This window comes from Periplaneta americana, chromosome 7 (assembly GCF_040183065.1).
Source record: "Periplaneta americana isolate PAMFEO1 chromosome 7, P.americana_PAMFEO1_priV1, whole genome shotgun sequence".
Taxonomy (NCBI): Eukaryota; Metazoa; Arthropoda; class Insecta; order Blattodea; family Blattidae; genus Periplaneta; species Periplaneta americana.
Genome location: NC_091123.1, coordinates 98,794,410 through 98,816,553, shown reverse-complemented (window position 1 = coordinate 98,816,553; position 22,144 = coordinate 98,794,410).

Here is a 22,144-nt window from a genome sequence, read left to right as displayed (position 1 = left end):
GGTAAGTAATTACGTTTATTAAATATTTTTTTATCGTAGTGGATAAAACGTTGTAACGTTATAATAACTTCATATTACAATACTCGACAACTTTCCAATCTCGTATTGTAGGCTAATATGAAACGTTACGATACTCATATCGTAAATAATTATTATTTTCAAAACAAGATTTTGTTATTTATAAAGAGAGTGTTTAAATGTTACCATGTGCTTATTTTTACATTTTTTATTCTTCAGGTCTCGTAACGCACAAAATCATACATTCTAATTGTTATTAAAAGAAAAACATGCATCAGATTCATGATTCCAATGTATATTTATATGACAAAAACAAATGCTTCAGTAGTCCTATATCAAGTTATCACTATGGAAAATATGATAGCCTTGAATTAAGGTACACTTCTGTCTATCATTATTAAATAATTTAATTATAATTGCAATATTTTGTAAATAACTGTAGTCAATTTTGTAAATACTGTCCATTACCATCATCATTATCATCATCATCGGCAAGGATTGGTTCCTTTGTTCGTTTTCGATTTTTCTCTTGCGGGGATTAAAAATAGACATTAGAGATTTAAAAGTACCCAACCTCTTTGTCATCTCATAAGTAAAATAACACATGGTGGAAGATATAATCTCAGTCCCTGTAGACAGGAGACAAATACTTTCTATTTTCGTGGCGGAAAACGAATCCAAATCCTCTGAATGTGTAGCTAGGGAAGCTGCTATTTAAACTACAGGAAATGACAAATTTTAATATTCAGTACATTTAATTAATGAATAACATGAGAATAGAATTGCAATTTATTGCACAAACTTTTTTAAAAACATATTAAGTCTCTGTTTCAACCGAAAACAGTACCAGAATTATTCTAGCTGGTATTTCCTCTTTTTTGTTTATCAAAGTCAAGCTTTTCTTCAGTTGGGTGAAACACAGCGTTCTCGTGCTAATTAAGCCATACAAATGCACTGTGCCATCAAGTCCACATGCATCTGGTAGCTGATCTCTCATGCAAACCTCACTTCCTCTATCCTGCGTTCGTTTTCCTCCCTGTTTCTAAAGCGGCTAATGAATTTTCGTAGTCATGTGCAAAGTTATTAATTTCTGCATATCTGCTTTTATAATCGTCCTCTGCTATGCCGCGCCTTCCGCTCTATTCTACTTCCTTTCGCCATTTGAATTGTTAGTCAGGAACAACTGCGTATCGCACTCTAATAACGTGGTGTTGCTCAACAGATGATAGCTATGGAGAAGGCTGTGATTGTAATGGTTTACCTAACCTCTCCTCTGTAAGGTAATCACAACGGAAACTCGAATATATTATTGTGTGAGGTTTCATAAAGCCACAAAGTTACTTCTAAATTATTCTTTCATATTGAAAGACAAAGTAATCTGATATATTCCGGTTTTATTCTGCGGGCTGTAGTACTGTAAAAGCAGTGGATCATAATCATCGGCATCTGCAATTTCACGGAAGTTACATAACGATCATCGTCCAGTAAGCGAATTAAAAATTAGAAAAAAAAAAAAAAACATATTGTATAGGATAACACGAGGCAAAATTTATCGATATGAAAAAATAAAAATATTCACTTGTCTGTCGGAAATCGAAAACACTTCCTCTGTAATTGTAACCGAATATCCTATCATTTGAGCTTCAGAATGGCACGCAAAAGGCTATTATTATTGTCTTTTAATAATAAAATATTTCCAATAAATTTAGCCTTGAAATATAGGTCGATCGACTAAACGGTTCGAATTTTTCTGGCCGACAACATGGCGATTATTTTCATATATCATAGGCCTGTATTTACTTACTTACTTACAAATGGCTTTTAAGGAACTCGGACGTTCACTGTTACTCTCACATAAGCCCGCCATCGGTCCCTATCCTCTGCAAGATTAATCCAGTCTCTATCATCATATCCCACCTCCCTCAAATTCATTTTAATATTACACTCCCATCTACGTCTCGACCTCCCCAAAGGTCTTTTTCCCTCCGGCCTCCCAACTGACACTCTATATGCATTTCTGGATTTGTCCATACGTGCTGCATGTCCTGCCCATCTCAAACTTCTGGATTTAATGTTCCTAATTATATCAGGTAAATAATACAATGCATGCAGTTCTGCGTTGTGTACATTTCTCTATTCTCCTCTAACTTCATTCCTCATAGCCCCAAATATTTTCCTACGAACCTTATTCTCAAACACCCTTAACCTATGTTCCTCTCTCAAAGTGAGAGTCCAAGTTTCACAAACATACAGACCAACCGGTAATATAACTGTTTTATAAATTCTAACTTTCAGATTTTTTGACAGCAGAATAGATGACAAAGCTTCTCAATCGAATAATAACAGACATTTCACATATTTATTTTGCGTTTAATTTCCTCCCGAGTGTCATTTATATTTGTTACTGTTACTCCAAGATATTTGAATTTCTCTACCTCTTCGAAGGATAAATCTCCAATTTTTATATTTCCCTTTCGTACAATATTCTGGTCACGAGACATAATCATATACTTCGTCTCTTCGGAGTTTACTTCCAAACCTATCGCTTTACTTGCTTCAACTAAAATTTCCGTGTTTTCCTTAATCGTTTGTGGATTTTCTCCCAACATATTCACGTCATCCGCATGGACAAGAAGCTGATGTAAGCCGTTCAGTTCCAAACCCTCTTTGTTATCCTGAAATTTTCTAATGGAATATTCTAGAGCGAAGTTAAAAAGTAAAGCTAATGGTGCACCTCCTTACTTTAGCCCTCAGTGAATTGGAAAAGCATCAGACAGAAGTTGGCCTATACGGACTATGCTGTAAGTTTCATTGAGACACATTTTAATTAATAGAACTAGTTTCTTGGGAATATCAAATTCAATAAGAATGTTAAATAAAATTTCTCTCTTAACCTATTATTAAATTTATTTTATTATTTATTGTTATCCAAATATTAAAACCCTATTTTACCCTTGGTATATTAGGGTTGTAGTTTGTTACATGTGAAATACATTATGTACAGATAATACACAATTTTAAAGAAGTAGTAGTAGGCATGAGTCATAGTTACAATATAAATACATTAATTAATAGAGTGTAAACAATACTAAATACATTGTGCAATAATTACATTCAGTTAAAACAAAATTAAATAAAATTAGAAATTATAATCGAAGGTGTAGAGAGATTGCAATAATATGACATAAATTTGCGATTTTATACATAATTTTTAAGCAATAGTAAAGAGATAATGCACAGAATTGACTTAGTTACAAATTAAACCCCGAATATAGGTAGTAACAATAAAAAATAGGAAAGAATACGGAAATGATACTCAGTTGCTATGTTTATATATAAATACCTTAATTACAAACAATGAGGCAATAAACAGCAGCAAAAATAAAAAAGTAGGAAACAAATATAACAGAACAAATAACTTAGTTGCAATTTTCGATGCATAGTTTGCGATAGTAAAGAAATAAAAACAAAATTACTTACGGTTACAAACTATATAAGTTATAAGCTTCGGAAACGCGTACTACTCCTATCACTTTCCTGCAGCCTATAGTTAAGTATTCAATGACAGACGAAATAAGGGGAAGGCGAAGAGTGCTGGTGGAATGATAGAGGGAAACGGGAGCACTCTGAGAAAACCCTATACAGCGTATAATTTGTTCACCACAAATTACATCACGACCAAGACGGGGATCTACCCTCTATTGGAGAAAAAATGGGAGTATAAGGGTACAGTACATCTGTTACTCATAGATTTCAAAAAAAATGCATATGACTCGGTTAAGAGAGAAGTTTTACATAATACTTTTATTGAATTTAGTATTCTCAAGAAGCTAGTTCCATTAATTAAAATGAGTCTCAGTGAAAAGTACAGCAGAGTCCGTATAGGCCAGTTTCTGTCAAATGCTTTTCCAATTCACTGTGGGGTAAAGCAAGGAGATGCACTATCACCTTTACTTTTTAACTTAACTCTAGAACAAGAATTAATTATGCCATTAAGATGGTCCAGGATGACAGAAAGGATTTGGAATTGAATGGGTTACATCACCTCCTTGTGTATACGGATGACGTGACTATGTTAGGAAAAAATCCACAAACTATTATGGAAAACGCGGGAATTTTACTTGAAGCAAGAAAAATATAGGTTTAGAAGTAAATCCCGAAAAGAGAAGGTATATGATTATATCTACTGACCAGAATATTGTACGAAATAGAAATATGAAAATTGGAAATTTAACCCTCGATGAGGTGGAACAATTCAAATATCTAGGAGCAACAATAATAAATATAAATCTTACTCGGGAAGAAATTAAACGCAGAATAAATATGGGAAATGCTTGTTATTATTCGGTTGAGAAGTTTTTATCATTCTGTCTGCTCTCAAAAAAGCTGAGAGTTACTATTTATAAAACAAAACACACCACAAGAACACATTAAAGAAATCATCCACACCACAGACATCATCACAAAACAAAACTACTTCACATACAATAACAAATATTACACACAAACCGTGGGATTACCCATTTCCAGCATACTAACAGAAATATTCTTATACCACATAGAATAGACATACATACTAAACAAAGACAACAATAAACACGCAGACAACATCATATATTGGCACAGATACTGTACGTAGATGACATACTAATACTATACAAAGGAAACAAAAGACAGATCCAAAACCTACATCAACACACAAACAAAATACACCCAAAGCTACACTACACATTAGAAATTGAAAACAAAATATCCATAAATTTTCTAGACATCACAATAACAAAAGTAGACAACAAACACACATTCAAAGTATACAGAAAACCCACAACAACAACACACATACATAACACATCCAACCACCCCACACAACACAAACAAGCTGCATTCCGAACAATGGTACACAGACTACTCAACATACCAATGAACCAACAAGATTACAACGAAGAGCTAAACACAATCAAATACATAGCACAAGAAAAGGGATACAACCTTAACATAATAGACAACATAATACGTAAGACAAAACCTAATAACAAAAAACATAAGAATACAACATAAACACAAGAACACAAAAAATACATCACACTAACGTACGAAAACAAAAACACACACGAAATTGCAACCTCATTCAAGAAATTAAATTACAACATCGCATACAGAACAAATAACACTCTGCAAAAATATCTCAACACACAAACAACACAAACAAACAAATACAACCACACAGGCGTATACAAACTCAAATGTAACACCTGCAACAACTTCTACATAGGACAGACAGGCAGATCGTTTCAAACACGTTACAAAGAACACATCACAGCCATAACAAAATTACAAAACACCTCCATATATGCAGAACACATCACAAATGCTAACCACACCCGCAGAGACATCGACACAGACATGGAAATACTACACACCAAAAAGCCAGAAACTAAACACACTAGAACAATATCAAATATACAGACACACAAAAACACACCCCAACGAAATTCTCAACACACAACTCAACTTCAAAACACACACACTCTTTGACTCTACACTATACCACAGGAACACATCCTCACAGGAAACAGAAGAAGTGGCGCCAAGACCAACAACGACCATTTCTGAAGATGACCCATAAATAGGACGAAACTTGTAAACGCGGTACGTTTGAAATTTAACACAGGAAAGTCTTACCATACATATTCCGAAACAATTAAGTTATATTACTGATGCTTCTGTATGGTTGTGAAACTTGGACTCTCACTTTGAGAGAGGAACATTGGTTAAGGGTGTTTGAGAATAAGGCGCTTAGAAAAAAATTTGAGACTAAGAGGGGTGAAGTTATAGGAGAATGGAAAACGTTGCATAAAACAGAACTGCATGCACATTATTATTCACATAATTATGAACATTTAATCCAGACTTTTGAGATGGGCAGGGCATGTAGCACGTAATGGGCGAATCCAGAAATGCATATAGAGTGTTAGTTGGGAGGCCGGAAGGAGTAAGACTTTTAGGGAGACCGAGACGTACAGGAGGATAGGAGGACAATATTAAAATGGATTTGAAGGAGGTGTGCTATGATAGTAGAGACTGGATTAATCTTGCTCAGAATAGGACCGATGGCGGACTTATGTGAGGGCGGAAATAAACCTCCGGGGTCCTTAAAAGCCATAAGTAAATATTAATTAATTAATATTTACTTATGTAGCTCGCCTCTTTTCAGTAAATAAACCTCACAGTTACACTTCATTTAAATCATTCTCACTCTTCTCATGTATGAAGGTAGTAGGCTATGTTTTCTACGTCCGTCGCTGAGGATTGTTTTAGTAGCGTTTGTCCTTTTATTCTAAATTACATGTCTAAGATTTTTTATAGAGTCAATTTTGATATTTTATTATTTTTTAATATGGTAATATTTTGTTCCATTTCACTGCTTGAATATTTTGTGACAAGGAGGAGTGTAAGAGAAGGCCTCTGGCCTTAATTCCGTCACTAAAAATAATTAAGAAGACGGATGGATGGGTGGATTGATAGGTCGATAAGTAAATAAATAAATCTATAAATACCTACATAAATAAATAAATAGATAGATAAATAATTCAATAAATAAATAAATAAATAAATAAATAAATAAATAAATAAATAAATAAATAAATAAATAAATAAATAAATAAATAAATAAATAAATAATTAAATAAATAAATAAATAAATAAATAAATAAAAAATTTCTCGTGTTCATCAAATATGCTGAGAAAACATGTGTTTGTACAGGTTTTCTACAGGTATCCTCTGACCATTGAAATCAGAACTGTAAACGTGGAACATTCCTTTATACAGGATATGTCAGGAGTACATATTTTGAGGGGTGATAATATTGGGGATTCTGAATAAAAATGTTTATGTGAACATATGCCCTGTTCTTAACAGTATCTGGCATTCAGCTGTTTGAAAATCACGGGCATTAGTCTCATGTGCTTCATCAGCATTCACATGTGAACGCAACCAAAACAACATTAGGTTGTAGTAGGATCAATGAAACGTATCCTAGGCGCTGGCTCGGTCGCGATGGAGTCATTTCTTGGCCACCGATATCACCTGACCTTACTCCATTGGGTTACTGTGTGTTGGGGTTGCCTTGAGAGCGATGTCTACAAGCGCAAAGTGGAAACAAAGGAGGAACTTCTCGCTCGCATTTTACATGATTGTGTTTAAGTAAAGGAATGTCAGAATCACCTCAGATCAACAACAAAGCAGCTATCAATAACGCAGAAATCCTAAATTTAATTAAATAAAGATCTGAAAATATTACTAGACGAAACTATTTTAGTAGTATCAATGAAATACGCTCCCTAATATTTTTTAATGAATATAAAAATATTGCGGACAGAGTACATATATAGATAATATTAAAACGAAAGAAAGATTTGGGCTGGCCTGGTTCAGATTGGGGAGTTGGAGATTAAGGAATAACAGAGATAATATACCTCAAGGTATTTGTCCATTATGTGAACACAGAGAAGATGACATTAATATTGGTTTGAAATGTCAAACTACAAAAGAAATTCGGGTGAAGTTTATAAATGAAAAGTTGCTACTAACGAATAAAAGAAATAACCAAAAGAAAACTTATGAATAATAATAACAGAGCGTTACAGAAGCAAATAGGTTTGTATCTCTTTTTGGTTAAAAATATGACAACGGAAAGAATGAATGAAATACTCGTATCTAGAATTGAATGAGATGAAATTTGATAAGAAAAATGATTAGTTTTTAGTGCTATCTATAAATATAATAAAATGTGTATATTAAAAAAAATAAATAAGAAATAATTAGAAAAATATGTTTATAGGCTTGTTTCGTACTATAGATGTAGAAGTAGGCATTGAAATACTAATTGTAAGAAAATAATAAAATGAGTTGAATCTTGCACAAAACTAGACGCACGTGCAAGATAAAACATCTTATATTAAATATTTAATTTTAGAAATTGTATTAAAATTGTGTATCTATGTGTAAAATTATGAAGTGTGTAAATGTAAGTTTTTTTCAATGATTATATGTATGTACTTTTTTTTTGTCTATGAACTATAAATAATAAACATCAAATATGACAGCAACTGTCTTCAAGAGCTGCAAAGTGCAAGTTGACATTGGACTTTGTGAACATATTCTGTTTTAATTTACTATCACCTGCACTTTTCCCGTTCCTCATTGTTTTCACTAGCTTTCTCCGAAAGCGTTAAGAACAGGACATATGTTCACATAAGGTTTTTTTTTTTTTTTTTTTTTTTTTTTTTTTCAGAATCACCAATATTATCACTCCTCAAACCATGTAACTTAACTTTCCTCCTCACTCACCTTGTATTTTAAACCATTTTTCTTTCTAGGTCTGATGAATTTCACTTTTTTACCGATGTCATGTTTTGCGATAAATGCAATCCTTTTATCGTCAGTACAAAGCCCCTAATAGTATGAAAAAGTATTTTTTTCTAATATCATTTTTCAGACCCACAATGCATTAAGCGGTTTCATTTTCTTCGCATGTACTTCCTTTCCATTAACATCAACTTTTAATTTCGAAGTACTTGACAGAATTGTTCTTTCTATGTACCTACTCTACTTTTGTGCAAGGACATTCAGCATTGTCACTGCTCGTAGAAGAAAGTCCAACTTCATATTTCGAAGGAGACGTGTCCACTACAGCTTGAGGGATCAGTTTTCAAAATATGCTCTTGTTGCAAATGCGAAGCATTATGGGAGACTTCAGTAATGGTTGTTTTTTTCCCTTCACTTATATATTAATTCCTCCAGACTGCTTTCATTGTCTCGATCGCTGTCATGATTGTATCAATAAGATCTGACAGTAAAGATCTTGGGTTGTTTTGTGATATTTTATCTGATAGCTTTCTTCAATAATATATTTATCTGGCAATTTTCCCTAGATCGACTGGCGGCGACGACAACACTCAATTATCATCACAGCGTTAATCTATAACGCATTTAAAAATCGTATGAATTTCTGTGAGTTCAATATCCTTCATATCTGTATTGTTACTATTATTGTTGTGAGAAGTTAAATGCACTGTAGTAGACTCATACAGACAAGTTTTATGTAGTAAATAAATATCAATAACTAAAACTCATGATTTTAATTTGATTCTAATCTATAGAGCGATTCAATATGCTTATTTTGTATAATATAAAGGATATTAGTTAATTTTTACTACAGTGGCAGGAAATTACTATTTTCTTTATCCTGAAACATATTTTAGGTAAAGCCATTAAGGTAGATAGTGTTTTAAGTTTGCATTGAAAGAAATTCAGAATGTTGATTGAGAGTGAGAACTGGATAACTTTATTGTAATTTTTATTAACAATTCAATGGAGATTCAGTTGATATTAATTAATTTAATGGTATGAAAATTTCAAAAATATGCAATATATTTCAATGGCTATTAAGAAATTTGCTAAATGATGAAAGAAAATAATGAAAATAATTTTTCTCGATAATCTCAAAACTACTGTCTTTGTCTTCATCCACTTATCATTCTCAGGTCTTAATTAAAGCAATCCATTGATTTTCCCTTAATTTATTGTATTCATTTTTCACAAAATATATTGAGATAAAAATCTGAGAATCTGATTTATAAAGCTAATACCAGTTTCGCAAGTAAAAATTTCCGGAATTGTGACATTCTGACGAGTATTATGAGGTCTAGGCGAGCAAGCCAGTATATACTTAGAAACAAATCTGAATAGGCTACGTATTCTTTGCTGTCACTGAAATCTCTTCACGCCATTCTCATCTTATAAGGATTCTGCTAGAAGCTCCGCAAAGAATTTGGTAAAAGAATGCATGTGTAATTAGAATAACATTCAAATTCAGATAATTTCCAGACTTGAATATTAAGCATTTTTCGTGGGATGAGTGAAGGGCCGCTTGATTCATGCAACTCCTTTTCTTCGCTCCTAAAATATTTTAAAGGGGATTATTAACCAAACAATGGGAAATATTAAAGAAGATAGGTGGTGATGGATGACTCTCGTTTGTCTTCCCTTCGATCATTGTGTAATGCAAGCGTAACGACTCTCAAAAATCTTGCAAATATATTAATTTACTTATGGGGAGCATCGTTTCAAAATGAGTTTCTTCCATCTTAATATCGTTTTCATGAAGTGAATGTATCCGGTCTCCTTTGACTAACACTTTCTTTTAACATCATATAAAGAGCAGAGGTTACGTTATTATTACAGATTAATTTAAATCTGCATTCATAGAATGAATAAAAATGCTCCATGTTGAATTATTTTAAGAATGGAGCAAACATGTTTCAGAACGATGCTCGTCATGTGTAAAAATGCATTTTCCAGGTTTCTTTCGAAGGATGATGTCCTAGATGGAAAGATTTCATACGTCAAATTGGCAATTGTATCTATATTTGTTTAACTGGTTATTTAACGACGCTGTAACAACTGTTAGTTATTTGGTATCGGTGAAAAATTTCTGATAAATAGAAGAGACCGAGGATTCAGCGTGGATTTTCTGACATTCACCCTATAGAATAACTCTTCTCGGGTTCTCAACCAGGTGAGTTGGAGATTAGCTTCCAAGCTTTCGACGGCTAGCTCTGCCATCTTCTTCAGGGACGAACTGATGTGGGACGAAAAAATCGAAAAATCGAAGGAGAATTGGGAGGAAAATTTAAAAGGTACGCAAAACGCGTCCTTGCAAGGGGTTGGGGGCTGTACAAAACTAAATATGTGAGCTCCAAGCCTGTTGGCCACTAGTCTCACTCCGGGTTACGCTGCTCCCCTGAAGGAGCTCTAGAAAATTTTGAAGGGGAAGCCGAAATTGGACGTAACCTCTTAGGTACCACATACGCGAGGGGGGCTGAGACTGATCAATTGATCACGGAACGGGGCGAGGAGGAGTTGGCTGGTGTGTGCCGTTAGGATGGCAAGACGCCGTCATCTGTTGTTCGATGACAAAGCAGGTGAAGGCCGTCGGAAGAAGCGCCGTGAAATCTAAACTGCAATTTGAGAGGTCCCTGTCCTTTCAATTTGCGACTTATTGAGTGACCTCGTATGTTTAATATACTATTAATATTATCTGAAATAGGGCATACATAATTTATAAGAAAGGTGGAATATATATGGGGAAGGGCATATAGGTCCGTGGCCCATTTCTTATAGGGCTCATCCCGACATTTGTCTTACGCCTGAGGAAAACCACGGAATACCTTAGGCAGGATGAGTTGTCTCATATAAGAGACTAGCCAATTTGGCTATTATGTTGGAGGTCATGAGCCTTGTTGATTTGTCTCAATTTCGAGACCAGCCATTTGGCTATATGATGGCTCAATTGCGAAGAGGGGGGAGAGATGTGATTGTTAATTAGGGGGATTCATGGGGATATGAGTGCAGGTCCGTGGCCCATTTCTTTTAGGGCTCATCCCGACATTTGTCTTAGCGCCTTAGGAAAACCACGGAAAAACCTTAGGCAGGATGAGTTGTCTCAATATCAGAGACTAGCCAGTTGGCTCTTAGGTTGAACAAATCCATCTGATATTCTGGTGAGTTTTGATGTTGTATCCCTCTTCACTAGAGTCCCACTCAAGGAATCGTTGGAGTTATTGAGACCTCACTTCCCGCCTGAGGTAATTGGACTCTTTAACCATACGCTCAGCTCCACCTACTTCATGTACAAAGGGCAGTACTATGAGCAATCCGACGGTGTAGCCATGGGCTCACCTCTGTCACCCGCCATAGCCAATTTGTACATGGAAGACTTCGAGCACAGAGCCCTGGAGAACGCGCCCCTGAAACCAGCTCACTTCTACCGCTATGTAGATGACACTTTGGTCGTCTGGCCTCATGGAGAAGAAAAACTTCAGGAGTTCCAAGAATACCTGAACAATATCCACCCGAACATCCAGTTCACGAAAGAGGTGGAAAAAGACGGATGTCTCCCCTTCTTAGACATTCTCATCTCCAGGAAGTCAGATGGCACACTGGGTCACAGAGTATACAGGAAACCGACTCATACCGATCTATATATCAATGGACACAGCCACCACCATCCGGCACAGAAACGAACGGTCCTGTCGACTCTTCTACACAGGGCGAGAGGGATTTCGGACAAAGAGAGTCTCCCTTCTGAGATCTGTCACCTACGTAAGACGTTCCTACAGAACAACTTCGGCAACAGGGAAATCGGCTTGGCCCTCAGAAGGGCCTTTTCGGACAAACCACCTGTCGAGGAACAAGAGGAGACAAAGGGCATGGCATATATCCCGTTCTACGGCCCCACCTCGGGCAAAATTAGCAGAATGCTAAGAAAACACGGGATTAAAACCATCCATAAGCCGCCCACAAAGATCCAGAATTTGCTGAGACCAGTTAAGGACGACCTTGGTCTCAGGACACCTGGTGTCTACAGAATACCTATTGAGTGTGGGAAATGCTACATCGGGCAGACGGGACGAACTATTATGGAACGCTGCAAGGAACACCAACGCAGCATAAGACTATATTATCCTGATAAGTCTGCAGTAGCCCAACACAGCCTAGAAACTGGCCACAAGATAGATTTCAGCGCCACCACCATCTTGGAAAAGACATCAGGTTACTGAGACTTAGTTATCAAGGAAGCCATCGAAATCCAGCTAGATGGCAATAATTTCAACAGAGACGGGGGTCTACAGCTGAGTACAGCATGGAAACCTGCCATCAATACGCTTAGACCACCAGCACATGGCAGACAGTCGGGACCAGCAAGTGGCTCCTGATTGGCTGACGTGTCCACCAACCAGAATGCGCCTGGCGGTCGGGACTAGGAACTAGCTCCTGATTGGCCCGCAGCGGGAAGCCCTACTTATGCATATATACCGGCTAGACGTGGTCCCACATCATTCATTCATTTCATTCGTCGCCTCGGCCCTCATAAGGCCGCAGGAGCCGACGGTATCCAAGGAATTATATTGCAGCATCTCCCAAGGTCAGCTATGAAGCGCATAGCAGAGATAATTAATAACATCTTGGCTTCCGGTCACTATCCCATTCCCTGGAAAGAAGCTCACGTAGTTCTCTTTCCAAAGCCCGGAAAGGATAAGACGAATCCAAGCAACTATAGGCCTATTAGTCTCCTCAGTTGTCTCAGCAAACTGGCGGAGCGGGTCATACATAGACGCCTCACTGAAGTAGTATTGCCCCAAATCAGGAACGAGCAATTCGGTTTTCACCCTGGTCGTTCCACTACACTCCAGGCACTCCGCATGACGGAGGACATTACCTGGGCTATGAGCACGAAGCGTGTAGTAGCTGCAGCTTACCTGGACATCGAGCGAGCATTCGACAAGGTTTGGCATGAGGGACTCCTCGTTAAGTTACTGGGCATGGGAGTCCCAGATGGAATGATACGCCTCATTTCTAACTACCTCCGAGGCCGTACATTCAAAACCCGTGTAGGCACTAGTTTCTCCACCCCCCGTGAAATTCACGCAGGAGTCCCACAGGGTTCCATTATCGGGCCCATACTTTTCAATATATTCATTAATGACCTCCCGTTTCGCTATATCCACGGCAGAAGTAGTCATCTGTATATCTATGCAGACGACACTGCCCTCTTGGCGATGGGCAAAACCTATAGATTAGCGTCCCGTAGATTACAGTCAATCTTAGATCACCTCCAGCCGTGGTTCCACGACTGGAGAATCAAGGTCAATGTAGAGAAATGTCAGGCCATACTCTTTTCACTAAGAGCGAGGCTCGAAGACATACCACCACCACCCACACTTTTCGGACGAGAAATGCCGTGGATGAACCAAATTAAATATTTAGGGATCATTATGGACTCTCATCTCAACTTCCGAGATCACATCCAATCCCTTCTTCGTAAGGCCAACGGGCTGATAGTTAGACACTATCCCATTCTGGCGGCCTTAACTCCTGACAACCTGAGGGTAGGACTTACCATGTATAAGGCCCTCATTCGCTCTGTCATTACCTATGCCGCACCCGCATGGGGGTTTGCGGCAGTGTCCCATCTCCGTAAACTCCAAGTTGTCCAAAACCAGGTGATTCGACTCATTACCCATCTCCCCCGAGTCGCCTCGAGAAGAAAGTTCCATGATGAACTAGAGTTGCCAACCATAGACGAGTTCATTGCTCGACTGGCTAGGAACCTGTATGCGGAAGCTCGTGCTAACCCCAACCCGCTCATATCTGGCCTCGGCCAGTATGATCCTAGGTTACGGCGTAGACACCAGACAGGTCCATTAGCTATACTATTGAGACAGGAGGACAGGGAGGCTGGCGTTACTCCCAGGTTTTGGTAGCCACGACTCAACTCCATGAGACTCCTTGGATAGTGCAACCGCTGTAAAATGACCTTGTCTTAACTGGGCTAAACAAAATCCCTCCATAACATTATCTACTTTTGTTGATCGATGGAAATCTAATAGAGCCAATTGGCTAGTATATATCCATCGATTCATAGAGTCATTCAACCTAAGAGCCAACTGGCTAGTCTCTGATATTGAGACAACTCATCCTGCCTAAGGTTTTTCCGTGGTTTTCCTAAGGCGCTAAGACAAATGTCGGGATGAGCCCTAAAAGAAATGGGCCACGGACCTGCACTCATATCCCCATGAATCCCCCTAATTAACAATCACATCTCTCCCCCCTCTTCGCAATTGAGCCATCATATAGCCAAATGGCTGGTCTCGAAATTGAGACAAATCAACAAGGCTCATGACCTCCAACATAATAGCCAAATTGGCTAGTCTCTTATATGAGACAACTCATCCTGCCTAAGGTATTCCGTGGTTTTCCTCAGGCGTAAGACAAATGTCGGGATGAGCCCTATAAGAAATGGGCCACGGACCTATATGCCCTTCCCCATATATACTCCACCTTTCTTATAAATTATGTATGCCCTAGTTCAGATAATATTAATAGTCTATTAAACATACGAGGTCACTCAATAAGTCGCAAATTGAAAGGACAGGGACCTCTCAAATAGCAGCTTAGATTTCACGGCGCTTCTTCCGACGGCCTTCACCTGCTTTGTCATCGAACAACAGATGACGGCGTCTTGCCATCCTAACGGCACACACCAGCCAACTCCTCCTCGCCCCGTTCCGTGATCAATTGATCAGTCTCAGCCCCCCTCGCGTATGTGGTACCTAAGAGGTTACGTCCAATTTCGGCTTCCCCTTCAAAATTTTCTAGAGCTCCTTCAGGGGAGCAGCGTAACCCGGAGTGAGACTAGTGGCCAACAGGCTTGGAGCTCACATATTTAGTTTTGTACAGCCCCCAACCCCTTGCAAGGACACGTTTTGCGTACCTTTTAAATTTTCCTCCCAATTCTCCTTCGATTTTTCGATTTTTCGTCCCACATCACTTCGTCCCTGAAGAAGATGGCAGAGCTAGCCGTCGAAAGCTTGGAAGCTAATCTCCAACTCACCTGGTTGAGAACCCGAGAAGAGTTATTCTACATCAAAAGCCGGGAAAGCCTCAAGTCATACATTCACCCTATAGTTGGAGAAAACTAGGTAAAATTCTATTATGGAAATCAACCCGAGTGAGTTAAGAGACGGTTTCTAACTTTCGAGTTAAACAGGTGATTTTGTTAATCTATTAGTAAAGCAAAACGATGAAAATTTTGGAAGGATTAATATAATCATCTTTGTCACCTAAAACATTGACATCATAGTAGATAACGAAGAGGGGTAGAACGAGGGCTTCATTTAGATCCCTCTATTGTGTCAGAGACCTTAACAGTCTTTTTCATAGTAGGCCTACTTGTTTCCAAGCATGGAGAGAGAATCCGCTTCTTTTTTTTTTTTCCATGACCAGTTTCTACAATGTCTGTTTTTTTTCCCCCTAATTTATTTTAGTGTTTTCCTGTCTTTCACCTTCTCAATCTCTAACTCAGACTTTACATAATCTACTTGAAAGTTTATAATAGCCTATAGGACAAACACGGATCATTTTGTGATACTATGGTTTTCCGTGCAGGAAATCATCATATGATGAAAGATGGGTGGAGAGGAGAAAAATTCTCTCCGGTATGGCTTAGTGGATAAAGCATCAGCACGTAGAGCTGAAAACCCGGGTTCGAGTCGCGGTGTAGGAGAGAATTTTTCTCCGCTCCATCCTTCATCATTCCTGAACGAAAATATCATACGTAGGCCTACTTCGGTACATCACAATAATATGTATTTTACACCAAGAAATGAACAATGTCAGCAGATACCATTGCAAACAATTTTAACCACGTAACACACAAAAAAACCGTCTTTTAACAAAGGAAACCGGATGGTGTATTTACTAAAAATTCAAAGCTATAGATCTCACAACTCTTCAAACAGTTAAAAATAATCCTCCCACGCCACTGCGAGAGTACAGGGAACAAAATCTATGTTATAATAATGCATTTTCTGCCATTTATATAACACTATCAGGCTTACATTTTCGCTGTAATAATTTAGTTAAAATTTTTTTAGAAATATCAAGAAATTAGCCGTGTCACGAAATTAGTCATTTGCCCTATCATTCTTCGTTTTTCCGTTTTCACAATTTACTAACACCGTTTTAAGCATTATAAGTGGGTCTGTCGACTGTGCGTCTCCTTCTGATAAGTTTCGACCCATAATAATTCTGGTTTCGTGTATCCTATAGCTATTGGATATATTCAACACATTCATTCATAAATTCTTGAATTTTTAGATTTCAAGATAAAAGACTACTTCATAACGTATAGTAAGTCTTTAAGAAGGAAGGTGTCTATGTAAAACCTGGAAAGAATCTCATTCCAATCACCAAAAATGACGCTCCCTTACGAAGTTGTCCATGGAAAGAAAGATTCCAGTTCTGTAGCGTGTTCATAACACTAATGATGTACCACTGGGTGGAACGAAGACTCTTTTAACAACTTAAGAAATACGTTGAATGGATTATCAACAAGTCTATTTATCCATAAGGCCAGAATGCACGAGCTAAATTTAGTCAGTCTCTTCGGTACTACAATAAAATTGAGGACATCAAGACACGAATCATGATAGATTGCTTTCTCCTCAAGAGATAGGATAAGTGTATATGATGAGAATTTTGTAATAAAGAATAAATTAATCACATATCTTACTCTAACATATAATTAAAATATACAGGTATCCTGTGAATATTAGCTTTTCTTTGGCTGTACGAGATTTAAATGGAATTATAACAGTCAACCAATTGGCGTCCACCATGTATTAATATGTTGCCTCTGGATCAAAATGTCGTAGGTTCAGATGTGATTAAAAGAATGTTAGTTAAAGTCTCCAAGTCTCCTACAGAAAAAGTAATAACTATTATAAAAGCCAAAGAATGAAACAAAGTAGAAAATACTGTATGAAAGCAAACAACTCATAAGAAGCCGTTATATTGAAGAGAGTCGATGATTTGTTTTCGGAAGCAAGCTTGAAATAAAATGAATAAAACCGACCTATTTCAGCTAGTTCTCATTACCTGTGTTTTTCTTGTTATTCTCGTAGTTCAAATGTAGAATTAACGGAATAACAATGGCGTAAGTACTGTGAATATTTACGATTGTTCCAAGGAAATAAGAAAGACAAGTACTGCATAAGAGCAATGAGCTAGGTTCCTGTTTAAATAAAATTTCAATTGAAAGATTGCATAAAACATACACATTTTACTGGTCGTTCGGACTTCAGATATCAAATTCATATTGCTACGAAACAGAAGAAAATTGCGAGGAGAAGCAGTGGACATTTTCCTCTATATAGTGTTGTTTAGGAATATCTCAACACACTAAGGAAAAATGTTAATTTTGGGATGAATTTATGCTAATTTTATTCAAAATTTTCCCCAGTACGTATGGACATGTATTTCGTACATTTCATATAGCCTATCTGGTGCCAATGTGATCATTTCATATCACTGCATTAAAAAAAATTAATGGCTAAGTGTCGACTTCTCCCTTAATGGGGCAGATTTCGACATAGTATGACATACATAGGAAACACTTTAAAGCCCAACATTTACAACACAGATTTTCCTCCTGAAATAAAAATATTTTATAATACTACTAGTCGCGTTGTTCACATGTGAGTTTATCATCGATGTCATTTTTCACACATGCCTCTTGAAACCACTACTTCTTGCCATTCTCCAATACACTGATCACAAAGTTCTGTAGCATTGTAATCGTAGTAACACTGACTACATACGGCACAGTAGATCTTTTGGATTGTCTAGATTGTTTGATGGACTAGCTCCCTCTTCCTATACGTTGAGCATTAGATGACTTCCGTCTGTAGGAAAGCCTAACTTCTTTTTGTTGTTTAGTATCCTTCAACTGTTTCCTACAGTTTTCAGATGTTATTACGTCTGAGCATTGCAGTTTTCTTATTATTTTTCGACCAGATGGAAGCGTTCGCAGCGGAATTGGCGACAGTTTTTCAAAGAAAGTATCAGTAGGTGAGGAATTAGGGAAACCTAGATATCCTTGTACAGATGTTGTTCGTTATATTCTTGGGGGAATGGTAATGTTTTCTTCAACGCCAATTTCACATCGATTTTCGGCTAGAACCAGATCGTACTCAGAATGTTATCCTGCAGTCCGTTCAGATATCAATTCTCATACGTCGTTAATTGTTAATCGATATAGCCTTTAGAATCAAGGCGAAGGATGTGACGAACTAATTGATCTTCCATGTTTGTATCGAGTATTTTGCCTTTTCCTAATGTCCGATATCAATGAAAATGAAAATATAAAGTTTAATTAAGACTGGTTTTTAGAAAGATGAGAAGTTTCATGCATGCAAGCAAACACACAGAGAAAAAAATAGATAGACAGACAAATTGACACTTAAAAGCTCTATGAAGGAAGACGAACTCTCCTAACATCAAAGGCACAAACATCTTGAAAGAGACAGACCCTCAGGTCATCTAAAAAGAACCGCAAGGGATATCAGGGAGAACTCGACACATGTCGCCACCTCCCTAAAACACAATATCGAAATCTCCCCGAGTTACATATTCATTTAAAAGATAACAGCATACCCCAAACCAAGATAATTGTTTTAGGGCAAACTATTGGCGCCTTTACTAACCTGTAAAATGTACATACAATATTTTGTGCATGTACTAATGTCATACACATCCAGTCAAAGTACAATAAACTAAAGATGGCATATTATATTTTACCACCAAAAATGAAAATGTAACTCACATTTATTGTGTTTATTGACTTCTGTGAAAGTAAAATACAAGTTGAAGCAACGAGTAGTTCGAACTTTTTTCACTAGTAACAGTGCTCGGAATGGCTACTTTTCTTGATGTGTCGAGATCTCTCATAACGGGCCTATATTCTTTATCGTTATTCCTTTAATAAGATGCCGTGGAAAATGTCTTCCTTCGTAATTCAGTACAATGGCGATAATTGGAGAAAGTTCCTGTTTCCATTTTCATCTAAGAATACAATACTGAAGGGCTTTAAAATTATTTTGAATAATACAAATCGGAATCCATCCTTAAGATCCAGAAAGAAAGAGTTTAAGTGCACACATTTTCTACCATATTCCATTATTCGTTATAACTATTATCGTTTGTCCTGTTAGCCAATCAACAATAATAAAGAAGTAAGTAACAATTAAAAAGCAAAGCAATACAAACACATAACTTTCGGTCGTAATTCATAGAATGTGCAGACATACCTGGAGACCCTCTTCACAGCCTACATCTTCATTATATTTCACAGGCTGTTAAGCAAATCTTCAGCGAAAATTTCGGTTTCCTCTTACAATAATGTCTCTTTAATCAATATATCATTAGGCCATCGTCTCTAACATACTTAGTTGGAAAGCAACGTTAAATAATTTATTATCAAATAATACACGCGGAAGAAAAAAGAAAGGACCCGACTTACTTCTGAAAGAACATCTGGAGTATGAGAAAAGAAAGAACTATGGAAGAGTAAAATAGTTGGTTTTCAAAACACCCAATTGATCCTCCAAGTGATGAAGAAGAAAGTATCTAAGAAAAGTTACCTCTCTCACAGATTACAAAACATATTGGACCGACAAGTCAATACTAACAAATAAATTATGATAAAAAGGACCTTCATTTGACTGTCTATTTATTATGCATCATTCAATAAGTGAATAGCATGTAAAAACAAGTGGTGGCTACAAGAACTTTCATCTTGTATTCCTAATTCATTTTAACTTGTCTCTTCTGATATATCATGTTGTAAGTTCACAATTTTAATGTTCATTATTCTTGTACACATTTATTAACTCAGTGTTGTTTATGGTCTTTCAACTTGTCTTTTAATATGTTTGATGATATTTTAAGATGACTATTTGGTGTACTTTCTATTTTTATGTTCATGCATATTAATTTCTTATACTACCTGATGATGCCGGATAAGGCGACAGTACTTCTACCCACTACTTGTTTTTACATGCTATTCACTTATTGTATGATTCATAATAAATAAATAGTTAATTTCTTATACTACCTGATGGTGCCGGATAAGGCGACAGCACTTCTACCCACTACTTGTTTTTACATGCTATTCACTTATTGTATGATTCATAATAAATAAATAGTCAAATGAAGGTTCTTTTTATCACAATTTATTTATCTCTCACAAATGTTGAAAAAATGTTAGGGTATGAATGGTTTACAATGCCAGTTCAGTACAATTCACTTACAAAATTTTATTCAGCATCTTTGCAGTGAGGAGAAATATTTATCTATAAAGTGGCAATTGGTAATCTAGAATACGATTTTGGTCAATTTAAAAAAATGATATGTGCTTAGGTCATGACAGATAAAAAATTGTCCTAAAGAAATTATGGAAGATAAAAATGTGACTGGAAGATCTTATTTTAGCGCATTATTGAACTGGATATATAAGTTGTTTCAACTGAACAAAATATTTTACTTAACTACATATATAATTTTTTCCTTAAATTTGTTAAAAAAATATAAGGCACCGAGTGTGCATCATCAGCAATATGTGTTAAGCATTATAAAATTCATTAGTCATGTCGGTGAACGGAAGTTAAAGGGATGGAAAAGAAAGTCATCCAATAAATAATCTTTACAAATATATCCTCCTTTCATTTGAATCACAGAACTTCTCGTCCGCAATCCGTTCGTCCTTTGACACAATCAATCACCAATTTACCCGTCCATTTATCTCTGCCTTCTTCCAGCTATTCATCTGTCCTTTATTCTAATTACCTATCAATGTACTAAATCATACATTAATGCAGCAACATATCACCGCTTCCCTCTACTGCACTACCAATATTTAAAAATTCACTTACCCATCCATCTATGAAACCACCCACCCATATACCAAGAGCTCAAACACCCACTCACTCACTCTCTGATCAATTTATACAATCAGTAATCGAACCTTCTCTCTTTGGACTTATCCATCCACCAATCAACCAACCTATCAAACCAGACATTAAAGAACGTATTTATTCACCCAACTCATGTATGCAAAACTGCAAACAGACACGTTATCAAAATTATTCTAAAACTAGTACTGATTGTTATTGATACCTGAAATTACATCGTGTATGTTTTTCAAGTGTTACTCGTTCTTACCATTACGTTCACTATAGTGAAACGTGTCATTTTGTGCTGCGTGTTGTGCGATACGTTGAGCAGAAAGTTGGAAACTGCAATGTCAGTGTTGCAAGGCATTATGACTACCAGAAAACAATTTCTTCATTTAGTAAGTGCTCGTTTCGTATCATTAATCTTGTTTATGCTCGTAGGGAGGGTGACATCCATATTTTACATCCGTGTACATAGATGTGTTCTTGAAAGTGAGACGTGAAGTTATGCTAGTGTAAGCAGAAGCAGCCAGTTTGTCATTTGTCATGTGGAAAACTCGGCGCACGCTCAGCATATGATGCATTATGCGGTGAGCAATATTCATTCCATGCTCCACCTTCTGTTACACCGTCACTCCACAAATTGTGAGGCGAGTCCCCCTCTCACCTGAATATCAATACCTTCGTAACTTCCACAATAAAGAACTGCAGTTTACGCGTTTTGTGACGGAAGTTACGCAGACATATATCAAGTTAAGAATGTCAACAA